Source organism: Melanerpes formicivorus, unplaced genomic scaffold (genome assembly GCF_026170545.1).
Source record: "Melanerpes formicivorus ecotype bairdi unplaced genomic scaffold, bMelFor1.0.p_v2 SCAF_365, whole genome shotgun sequence".
Classification (NCBI taxonomy): domain Eukaryota; kingdom Metazoa; phylum Chordata; class Aves; order Piciformes; family Picidae; genus Melanerpes; species Melanerpes formicivorus.
This window is the reverse complement of record NW_027142717.1, coordinates 128,676-140,800: the sequence shown is the minus strand read 5'-3', so window position 1 is coordinate 140,800 and position 12,125 is coordinate 128,676. Positions and strand designations below refer to the sequence as shown.

The 12,125-nt window shown below is 43.0% G+C and overlaps 1 pseudogene; it reads right to left on the bottom strand.

The window, feature by feature from the left end:
• Positions 1 to 6,186: 6,186 nt before the first annotated feature.
• The window catches only part of LOC137459468 (protein ECT2-like), a 28,436-nt pseudogene continuing 22,497 nt past the window's right edge, over positions 6,187 to 12,125 (bottom strand).

Below are 12,125 nucleotides of genomic sequence, written 5' to 3'. Positions count from 1 at the left end.
GTTATTTGAAGTAAACTTCCAGAAGGCATCTCCTCTGAGAGAAAGTCTGAGCAGGTGTATTGCCTCAGCTAGCTGTGAGATCAGTGGCTCTTAATCAAGTTTGCCAAGTACAGGATGGACAGAAAGTAACCAAAACCTAAGTGCACAAAATTATAGACAAAAGAGCATTTCAGCTCTTTCAAATGCTCATGAGGGAAGGGCAGGATAAATATTCACACCTCTTTTACATTGCCCAGGATAGTCTCTAAATCTCTCACACCTGCCTACAGATCGTATGAGAATCTTTTGCCACACAAACACTACATATGATATGAATGATAGATATTTATACAATTACCTAAATATTTCCTGCCAGATAGAGCAAACATTGATAACCAGATACATGCAAAAAGCTCCCCCCAGTTTCAACAGTGGCTAATATTTCATTGTAAATTCAGTAGAACAAAGTGTTTTCTTTTGGTGCATTTGCATGGATTGATTTCTCTAGATACTTTCAATGTAGTCTTGATAGATATCAAGACTAATAGCATTTAAAAATGGACAGAATCTCTTCATAATTAAATAGTTGGGACTAAAAGTTACTGAAATGCATTGAAATCTACACTCTTCTGTTGCACAATTTGGGGCTTCAAAATTTGTTGGCATTCTGAACATAGTTTTGCCTTTCAGACAACCATTTGAGCTGAGGCATCCTGTTCCCAACAGCACTCCCTTTTGTTTCATAATAGAACTGTAGTCTTATTATTATTGTATTAGAACAAAGAAATGGAAACCATCATCAAATATTTCTGTTGTACTTTACTTTTTTCCCCAACATTTAATTTCAGCACAGTCAGCATGTTCTTAGGAACAAAGGCTTTTTAAATAGAGAAGACAGGAAAACACTCAGGGAGTTTTGGGGTTTCTCTGTTGGATTTCTTGTTGGTTTGGATTGTGGGTTTTGGTGGTTTTTAATCAGCTGTAATTAAGAATGTCACACTGGGTTCAAGAGCTCTAACACAGTACTAAAGAAGATTAAATCTGATGATTCAAAACTGATGTGGTGTGGATTACCACATGTCCCTTGTGCTAGAACCACTGGTTCCTAATTTGTTCTCTTTCTGGGGCTGCGATGCAGATACATGCTTCATGAATGCCTGGAGCCATTGTGAAAAAGGAAAGCAAAGGATGGGAAAGGAACAGGAATTTGCTGGATCAGGGGTGGAAGTCTCATGTGTAACATCTAAGGTGTAATGAAGTCAGAAAAGTGCAGGTGCAAAAGGAAAATAGTATTAGTGGCTCTGATTCAGGCAAACTGAGAGTGAAGGAAACAAGAGCAACCAGATGGAAATGCAATTGTCCATCCAGGACAGCTTATTTTTAGTCACAGTTAGTTTGGAAAGAACTTAATTGCCAAAATGTTTGAAGCTTCACTAGAGAGAAGGGACGAGCTTCTGACACCACTTCTTTCTAACTACAGATTGGAGTCATTGAAGGCTACTTACATGAAGTAGAAGACAATTACATCAAAAACAAAGCCAGGACAGAAAGAAGAAAGAAGAGTCAACGTGTACAGCAAACTCAAGAGACCTGGAAATGTTATGAAAAACCCCTTCCCACTTTAGGTTCCCCCCCCCCCCCCCCCCCCATAGGATATAGTTAGGATATTGGTATAGAGTTATTAAGAGGATTTCCACCATAGGTATTAGGTAGATAGGTTAAGAAGAAACCCCTTCCCACTTTAGGTTCCCCCCCCCCCGCCTCCTCCCCTTAGGATATAGTTAGGAAGTTACTTTGCTTGTCATTAGTTTGAACTGGTTGGAATAAATGTTTTGGTCAGGTTTATTTGTCTTGTTTCTTTAACTAGGAACACCCTGGCAGGAAGAGTCTTTATTTTCTGCTCTGAGAATATTCTGCATCCAAACTCTACAAAATCCCCTTGGCTTGATTATTGCCCAAGAACAGGGATCCATCCATCCTCTGTAAGGAGGAATTCAGCCTCATTGTGCCTTCTGTCCAGCTTCATGCCTTACACTTCGGCTACTGGTGCAACCTAGAGGTACAAAGTGGCATCCTGCACCTTATGGCTGTGGTAACGACAAGTCTGAGAAACATGATGCTATGACAAAAGAGAGAGAAAGGAGAAAGGAGCCCAACTGCTGCTCCATGGTTAAGATTTTGAAGCCCTTCACTCTCATCTGCTCCCTATGATTGTTTCCCTCTACTAGCTAGTCATGGGTTGTTTTTGTCTAAAGATGCACAAACACTGCAGGGAGGAAAGGATTTGCCCCTGCCTTCTCCTGGGCAGACCTGGAAGCCCACCACAAAGCACACCAGGAAGAGCACCAGGAAGCACACCACAAAGCACATCAGGAAACCCACCTGTTAAGGATGAACAACTCATCTTCCACTCCCACAGCAGCAGTCTGTCATCTAGGCACATCTTACACTGCTTTGGTCTTCCAGGAAGCACAGGTGCTCAGATCCCCTGAGACCCTTTATCAATGAGCAAAGCAGCACCAACTTTTCAACAGAGATCACCTCAGCAGAGGCAGGCATCCCCAGCTGATACCCATGGTCTCTTCTAAGACTGCCATTTCCTTTTTGCACTGGGTTTACTTTGCAGGAAGATAACTTCACCCCATAAAAGCAGCATTTAGTTCATTCCCTTTCCTCACTCAAGGGTGACTTTAAAACAAAAAAGGGAAAGGAAAAATTCATCCCCCAGACCTAAGATTTCATTCAAAAAATCCAAGACCCCAAAGGTATTTAGCCCCTTAATTCCCATTATTGATCATAGATAGGAGTCTAAATCCTACAGATTTTATGCAGTTAGAGACCATTTTCCTAGGCTCTCACAAAAGACTTTTGACAACTAAGAGTGAGCTGGCAAAAGCTTTGATGGTCCTTTGTTCATTGTTAACAGAAGAAGTATAAAGAAATCTTCCCCAGAATATCTGAGCTGCTCTGAGCTCCTGAAACATATGGGACAGGAAAGCAAAGAATTATTGCCCTTTGGAGACAGCATTATTTTGCTAGGGAGTTGGTTTTGTCAGATGAAGTTTTATGACACATAGTGGCAATCATCCATCTTTGATGAGCAGACACACACTCAATCAGACAGACTGCTCCCCACGGATCATCAAGTCACAGTCAACACACAGCTTGGTAAATCATCAAGCTCTTAAGCAAATACACTGAATTTGATGCAAGCTGGCTTACAATTCTGCAACATTGAATGCAAACCAAAGTATTTTTTACCTAGAATGATGAAAAAAGAATGAAGTGCACTGGGAAGAGGTGATGTTTAGGAACATCACTTGCCCCCTCCCTGGAAGCATTCAAGGCCAGGTTGAACAGGGTCTTGAGCAACCTGCTCTAGTGGAAGGTGTCCATGCCCATGGCAGGGGGGATGGAACTAGATAATCTTCAAGGTCCCTTCCAATCCAAACCATTCTATGAATCTGTGAACAAAAAAGCAGCACTGCCATTGAAAACCTCTTGGCTGTGTAACATGAACAAGCTGATCCAAGCACACCAAGGAAGATGAACTGTTCTTGTTGTGGAGCTTGGCGAGAGCCCCAGATCTGAGACAAGATGTGACATTTCACTTTGCAGATAACAGGGAGGGCAGGAAACCTGCCTTATGCTGCAGATCAATACATCACTGAAAGAGAGAGAGGCCAGAGCCCAAATCCATCTGGAAGGTGTTGGAAACATCTAGGCCAGCACCTGTCCTTTAGCCTCCAGAAAGCCACCGACTAAAGCAGGTGTCAGGAGATGAAACCAGCTGCAGAAACAAAGCAAACATGAAAGGAGCCTCTGCCACGGGAAGGGGTGTTGCTGTTTTACAAACATACCCTTCTGGAATGCATAGATTGCCAGGCCCATGGAACAGACTCAGTCCTGCATTCAGGTCTCTCTGAGAGTCAGCTTTAATCCATGAATAATTTGGCTGGATAACCATGGAAGAGATGGGAGGAGGATTGGGATTTCTGATGCTTCCTCCATGCAGCAGTTTCTAAACCACAAGCTTTACAGAAATTCTCCCACCACCTGCCTTTGGAAGGAATTTCTGACTAATGCATGTCTGGCCCCTCAGCCAGCCTTTTTCTTGGTGATGACATACACCATGGGCTCCCTTATTTAGGGAACATTACTAGAAGTTGTACTTCACTCCTCATCCTCTTACTTGTTAAGGGCACATTAAAAACAGTCTGGCTCTTGGTGGCTGTGTCTGTTTCAGACCCACACACAAGGACGTATCTGAGCCCACTCCATAGGAGTACCACTTCTAGGTCATTTCTCTTTTAAAGACTAGTTTCCAAATGACTGATGGGGGATTGTTTTCTCCAGCAAAGATTTATTTTTTTAGGGTTTTTTTGGTCACAGAAATGATTTATCTGTTGACAATGAAGTTCACTGGCCCCAGGCACCTGAAGTCAGTTGAAACCACTCAATGAAAAGCAAATACAAATTTAAGGAGGGGGGGGGGAGAGAGAGAGGTATAAATACCCTCAGCCCTAAGACTGCCTCATAACTCTTCTGCTTGCTGTTGCAATCTTTGCTTCCTTGTAAATGCCAGAACTTCTGTACTAAGCCCTGGAAGGGACAATGAGCACAAGCAGAGTCAGCTCCTTCAGGTGTTAGGTGTATGTTTCCTGGTGGGTTACAACACTAATTGCAACTCAGAGAAGGTAGCTAAGACAGCAGTTGGTCTTAAAACATTCTTCAGTTTCACTACTTGTGAAGCCTCTTCTGTCAAAGGGGTATAGTAAAAACATTGAAAAACACAAGATGATGATTTAAAGTGATGGAGAACAGGTCTACAGCTGAAGTATTTAAAGGCAGCAGAAGAGCTGCACTCGTGACACCCAGTGGTAGAGACCAAATGAGGACATGCACTAATGGCTAGGGATGAAATCAGTAGTCTGCTGTTACTAATCCCCTTCTGGAGTCAGTCAGCAGGACAGTACCCAGAAGAAAATCTGGAGCACCTCAGTCACACTCCTGATTCTGCAGGTGTCTCCCTCTACCTCTGCTTCGCATCACAGGGGAAGGAGAAAACAATGGTTACAGCAAGTTTCCCTCAAATGTGGCTACACAGTTTGCAAACTCCTGTGGACAAAGAGGCCACTCTGGCTGTCTCTTAGCAATTAGCATCTTAATACTCCTAAACAAAACACCACTTAAAAAGGAGGCTTATACTGAGAAGGCTATGAGCTAAACATGAGGTTATTGACACACAAGACACAGGAGGGCCATGAGGCACCAGGCAGCACTTCCAAAACAGTCCATGACTAAAATTAGGAGAATATTTACATCCATACCCAGTGTTACCCAGCTGAGAAGCCACAACAGTGGAACCTGTTGCTCATTCAGAGGCGAGATGTGACCACACATCTTTAGCCTCCAAACCCTGAACCACGGCAGGCCGCAGTCCTACATTGTTCTACAATCACTGTCACAAGAGCCAGTTTCACACTGGGGTGTTTCTTGTCCTTGTGGCAATTCATCAAGAGAAGACCCGAGGCAGCTCAGCAAGGCACAGTCCATGAAGGATACAGTGCAGTGCCGTGACATTTGCAGCTTGCTTTGTGGTGTGATTGGCCAACCATTCCTGTGCTCCCAGGTAACCACCTCATTAACCTGGGGAGGAGAAGGTGGAATGGACACAAAATTAGCCACCAGAATGCTAAAGAGATTAACACAGGAGCACACAGCCCTAGCTTTCTTGAGAAAAGTTTCAGTAGTTACAGCACTTATCATAGAATCACAGAAAGCCAGCTTGGAAGGGACCTCAAGGATCATCTGGTCCTACCTTTGTAGGTGATAAGTGTAGTTGAAATGAGCTGGTCCAGCACCTTGCCAAGCTGAGTCTTAAAACTGTCCAGTGTAGGGGGATCCATTACATCCCCTGGGGAAAGAGTCCAGTGTCTGACTGTTCTCCTGATGAAAAGTTTTTGCTCAGGAGTCCAATCAGAATCTCCCCAGGAGTAACTTGTACCCATTGCCCATTGTCTTTTCCATGGGCTGATCTGCGTCAATACAACTAAAACCCCTTGTGATTATCTTAGTGGTTTCTAACATTGTGCTAAGCATTGCTAAGTGCTAACGACTGAGGTACCATTAATGTCAGGAGCAGGTCACCTGAGCAGCCAGCTGCTGTCAGTCACTACAAGCACAGCACTGTATTTCAATTCTGCTTCATATCAAGGGGGTTGTTGAGCGACTTAGCGTATGACTCCTCTTCTCAAAGATGGAGGGAAGACTGACCAGGGAAGGAGAAGAAATACCCTGTTGGGGAAGAAAAGAAACAAACAAGTCATTTCATCATTCATTAGGCAGTGTCAACAATGCAGTGTCATTTCACCCCCTTAATAAACTGTATGAAGAATGTAATAGCAGACAAGAGATTTCAGATTTGCAGCTTTTGAAATTGATTCTCCATTCCCAGGTTCGGAGCAGAGAAGTTAAATCAGCACCAAAGGAGAAGAATGGCCATATTAAATCAAAGCTCTTTCTTATCAGCCTTGAGAGATTCAGAATGCAACCTGGTTTTGAAGAGCAGCTGTTAACCAAGTGTTCACCTACACCTTGCATCACACTTTTTGCCCTAACCATCTCCCTCCAAACTGGAGGCCTGATACATTATGATGCTCTCAGACAAACAGAGCTCCCTGCAGATCCTACGACTTTCTGTATTCTTACCAGCTCTCAGTCCCAAGTTAGAGGCTGAACACGTGCCTTTGGCAGCAGAAGGCAACAGGTATCACAAAGATTTGTCAAAGATTGCTTCAGCTGTGCCTGAATGGGCACAAACTAGTCAAAAAGCTGCCTCTTCTCGTGCTGGGAGCACAGGCTGCTTCTGGGGCATAAAATTCCAGTGAAAGCAACACCAATAGGCAGCACTAGAAGTTAACCTCTTTGGGTCAGCTGAAATGTTGTGTTCTTTTTACACTAGACCACATGATACTTTCACAAGCAATCTTCTGTTTGAGCACAGCCAAGCTCTTTAGCATACACACAGGTCATGGTAGTCTGACAGCTTGCTGCACCTGCATGCTTCAAGAGCCTTTTAAATAGGGCTGTGTTGAGCAGGTAAGTTTATACCACTTCACTATGAAGTCTAATGCCTGTTTATGGCACATCTGCTCTGTGCAGCCGTGGGTACTATTTGAAAACTAAATCCTCAACTCCTCTTCATGTAGCAGCTCTTATTAGACTCCAAAGCATTTTATACAGGATATTTTCTTCTATTTACAGATAGGGCAATAGAAACTGGAGATCATGGGTAAAAGGACCTGCTCAAGACTTCCCAGCAGCCAGGTTACTCACAGCTCTGGACAGTGAGCTACACTACCACTTTGGACACACACTTGGACAACCAAACAGAAAATTCAGTTGTACAGAAATGAGTTCAGGAAAAAAACCTGCAGGAAGTTAAAAGGGTTTGTTAAAGCATTAACTTAGCACCCAGAACCAGATCACTTGTGATTGTGGACTCCAACCCCATGCGCTGGAACAAAGCAAGCAAAAGCCCAGCACCACTTAAAACACCTTGTGGATTCTAGTGTTATGTAGGTGTAATGTGCTGCCTTAGAGGAATCACTGCATGCAAGATGGGCATTAACAGCCAGGATTTGATGCATGGAACTTTTCATCACCAGACTGGTTATCTCCAGCATCATCACAAATAGTAATAATAACAATTGAGGTAGGACATGCCCTGTCCAAGCCAGGACCATTTAAGCTTTCCAAGCTGAAAGAGGTTTTTTCTTCTACAGTATTTGAAAGACAAACATTTGTAGAGGCAGGACACAGCACAGGCCGAGGCCTGGAGTTTTGGGAGCTCCACTCAACAGAATGGGAACGATAAACATTTACAGGACACTGGACAGATCCATTCAGGCTGCAGGTAGAAGATGAATGAGCAATCTACAATCAGGAAGGGGTTCAAGAGTTAGTCCAAACAAGAAAATAAATCCAAGCATTCAAGCCTTTTGGTATTTTTACTCTACAGCTTTTCTACACCAAAAAAAAAAAATCCCCAGGTAAGCACAGGCCAGGACTGTATTTTATTAAACCACTTTTGAGTAACAGCTTTGACTCTCTCAATGGACTCAGGTTTCCTGCAGCTTTAGCTTCCTACTTCAGAACTGCATTGTTATCTCAACTTGAGGGGCTGGCAGCCAAACCTCTTTTCTCCTCAACTTTATGATTCAACCAAAAAGGCTTTGTGCAAGTTCACTGGTGTGTGAGATGGGTAAAAAAACAGCCTGCACACCATCTCACACAACACGGGATCTGCTGCCAAGCTACAGTTTACTATCTTAAAGGTCCGAGAATTCTGGGAAAGATTTGAAACAGGAAAGTAGTTTTTACCACTCTAAGTTCCTATCATTTTGTGAAAAAAATATTTTTCTATGAGGTAGACACAAAAGTGCAGGACTTGTGTTTTCATGATAAATGAGATGCAGTGCTGTATCACAATGAAGACAGAACATTAGAATTTGAAAACAATTGTTGGAAGGAAGAAAATCTCTACAGAGAACTGGGGTAGAGCCAGAATGCTAGATTTTATTTCTTCTAAAGCAAGGGAGTCCACTGCAAGGCTTCATCCCTTATTAATTCATATTTTCTCCTGCCTATCCCTTGTGGGACAGCAGGGCAATATCTGTATGTTGTACAATTTAATGGCCACTCAAAATACTGAATTATCTCTGTATTAAGGCACTGACATTCCAGGCAGTACTACAAAGATACACAGGAAATCCTGTTCTTGGCCTTTTGTCCTATAAACTACAGATTTTGAAGTAGATGTTTACTCAGCATACTGATTTACTCCAACACTAGATTAAAAGCAAAGATAATGAATAGAAGTCCTCCAAATCTAGTCTGCTTTACTAGGAAATTGAGTTTGACCTAACGTAGCAGAAGAAAGCTGCAACAGGCAGCCAGGCACAACAGAGGAGCTGCAGTGTGTAGAACAACAAATGATTTTACTAAGTTTTCTTAAACATGTGTGAGGAAACAATTCCCCTGCCTTTTACTAACCTCTCAAGCTGCAGCATCTGCATTTATCTGCCTTTCCTTTCCAGTTTGTTTCACAAGGTGTCCGTCATCTCACTGCTTTCACTGGTACTACTCAGGGTTGCACATCACATTTATATTGTCCAAAATCAAAAGCCTCAGCCAACATAAGACAGCATGGAAGCTTTGCACTCTCTCAGAAGAAAGAAAAGATGTTGTTTTTTTCCTCTCCAACTCAGTTGCAGAAGGCAACTCCCAGCTTTGAGTGCACACAAGCAGATTTCTCTGCCTTTCCAGCAAGGAAACCTCCTCATTAAACTCTGGCTCAGAAAATAATATGTCTATCAATGTAGTTAAAAATAACTTTTTCTGCTGTGGTCCTTGGAAAAGTTGAAATGATCAGCACCAGACATTACAATAATTCTGCTGGTAAGAAGGTCTCTTGCCTGGCCTGCACAGGCAAATCACTCACCGCTAACGATGACGTACCGCTCAGTCGGCTGCCTATGGAACTCTCATTAGCTGAGCTGGGACTTCTTCCTTCCATTGCACTAGGAGACATTAAAGCCCTTGGCAGACCTCTCTGGTGTTTTGGAGAAAGAAAATGCTTTTGTAACCTGTGGAGTTTGACAAGCAGTTAGTCACACACTGACAAAAGAATCAGACTGCAATAGTTACAACAGAGGCTGCCATCCAGGCTGTGAGCAGCTGTAGGACTCGTATCAAATGTTATATGCCTGCATCAAGATTGGCCAACACCCCCCCACATGGTGATCTGACTTGCAAGGTTCTCCATCACCCCTGCTCTTCTCACTCTGTCCAATATGAAGACAAGAGTGTGGGAGGAGGGAAGAGAGCAAAGAATCAGGGAACGGTCAAAATAAGGTCTGGTCAGCCAAGCTTCCTCACATTCCTTGGGTCTGCAAAGTCAGGACCTCGAGCTGCTCTCAACTGAGCCTTCAGCACCTTCTGCAGCACAGCAGCCTCTACACCTTCCTCTAAGGTACATTATTACCTTGAACATGATAAGCCTGCTGGGAGGTTACTGAAAACGGGGAACAGATTCCTCCTGGCTGCATGACTCTGTCACCCTTTCTCCCACACCACACATTTTAGCAGTGAGAGGCCAGTGAGAGCCAAGCTGCCAGAGCAGGCAAGCAGCCCTCCTTCTGCCTCCCTGCCAGGTCCTCTTAGCAGGACAGGGCACAGCTAAAGCACACAAGGAAAACATCCACAGGCAGACACCAGCATTCAGCTTACAGTTCCTTGCCATTTCAAAGTCTATTTTATTACTAGGCACATGTACTGTCAATCCCTCCTACTGTTGAAGTGTTTGAATTAAATCATCACATGCAGCTTTCAAATTCCACTCAACATGCCAGCACCACTTACAGACAATGCTTTGGGGGTTTCTGTAACATTTAAAAGATTTAGAAAATTAAACAGAGTAAGTTCCATAACAGACTCCCAAGTGCCTACATAGTACTGATGACCATAATGCGTAAGACCACAGATACTCCAACACTACCCAGGCAAAACCTCACATACTCCCTACCTTCTTTCTTCAAGAAGCTCATACTTAAAGAGTTTTAGTTCAGATTAAGTTTTTTCCTGTCACTACTCTAAGTGCTACAAAACACCTGACACAGGAACATGAACACAATTCCCTGACTAAAAGAGGTTCCAATATAAATCACTACCCCTGTAGTATCTTACCTTTTTTGATGCTTTCTTTATTGCCCTGGATGCTCTGCTTCAAGTCCTGTCCATATCTTTAGTATTTACTTCAACTGAATCAGGATCAGCAGTAGAAATCAGAGTTTCCTACGGACAAAAATAGTCTTAATAACAGTCAAACAAACATCAACACTCATCAAAATATCATTCTCCAGTTCATTAGGTCAGATTTAGAGGTGTTAACAGTCATATTCCTCTGCATTTAACTCTTAATATACAGTTAAGGAGCTATTTCCTCTCACACCACATGATTGGATTAACTGCTGGTGCAATCACTTTATGAAACTACCTCACCAGTGGTTTTACATTTGTTGGGTTTGATTCACTTTCAACTCGAGGTGAGGAGGAAGTTCTTCACCGAGCGAGTCATTCGGCATTGGAACAGGTTGCCCAGGGAGGTGGTTGAGTCATCGACCCTGGAGGCGTTCAAGGGGAGATTGGAGGTGGCACCTGGTGCCATGGTCTAGTCATGGGGTCTATGTTGATAGGTTGGACTTGATGATCCTCGAGGTCCTTTCCAACCTAAGTGATACTGTGATACTGTGACCAAAGTGAAGGCAATGGTTCTGATGTGTACCTGAGGAGCTTCATAAAGATACACACCTCGATTCACTAACATCTAGAACTCTTCTGAAGTGAAATCTTCATAACTCCAGCTATCAAGCATGATGATTATGAAAGACTTAAGTCTTTCAGCTTAAGCAGAACATATGCCACAAGATTTAGTTGTTTTGGGGTCTGTTTTCAGTTGTGGGTTTTATTTGTTTGGGTGTTGGTTTTGTGGGGGTATTCTGTCAGGGGGGGTTTGTAGGGTTTTTTTTTTTTTTTTTTGGTTGGTTTTATTGTTATGGAGGTTTTGTGTAGGTTGGGTTTTTTTTTGGTCATTTTGTTTGTTTGCTTTGGTTGGTTGGTTGGGTTTGTTTTGTTTGGTTTGGTTTGGTTTGGTTGCTTTTTTGTTGTTTGGGGCTTTTTTAAAACCAATGCCTCATGCAAAGTAATCTTTGGCCAGCTACTTACAAAAGTTGGAGGCAAAGGGAAGCATGGATGGCAGTGGGAAGTTGCTGGGCGTTTCGGGGGGGTTATTTTGAGAAAAATGAATTCTTTAAAAATCGAGGGGAAAAACCAGAAGGACACCAAATAGGAAGCGCTGTGGCGATTCCCAGTCCAACAAAGACGTTAAAGCTTTCACTGCCACCGTGTGGCACAGCCAGTGCTATCGCAGTCTCATGACGCTACAGAGGTCTTGAAAACCAGGCAAGCACGCTTAAAATGAAGCTCACATTAACGTTTAAATCAGCAAGAAGAAAAAGTATTCTACAGTTGCTACAAAGCAGTAGCTACAGACATTGTAACTAATGGGATTCAGCACAACAGGT